Below are 337 nucleotides of genomic sequence, written 5' to 3' on the forward strand. Positions count from 1 at the left end.
AAGAGGTGCCCCTTCAGGTGCGTCTCCCTTGCCCTCACCAGCCCCAAAACGCAGCGGCATCGCACTCCCCGAGGCGGCTCTGGAGGCGACGGGTGTGACGGCGGGGGCATGGCTGGCTCTGCTCCAGCCCCTGGTGGGTCCCCATGCGCCCAGACAGGCACTTACGGGGAGCCCACGTCCCCTTCCTCGAGCAGTGCTGCCGGGCCAACGGGGGGGCAGAGCCTGGCAGGCTGGGGCTGGGAAACCTCAAACTGGGATTAACTGGGCCCAGGAGAGCACCTACACTCCCTCTGGGGACCAGTCATCCCCCCCGTGCTGGGCAGCAGCCGAAGGGGAG

Source organism: Eurypyga helias, unplaced genomic scaffold (genome assembly GCF_000690775.1).
Source record: "Eurypyga helias isolate BGI_N326 unplaced genomic scaffold, ASM69077v1 scaffold22110, whole genome shotgun sequence".
Classification (NCBI taxonomy): domain Eukaryota; kingdom Metazoa; phylum Chordata; class Aves; order Eurypygiformes; family Eurypygidae; genus Eurypyga; species Eurypyga helias.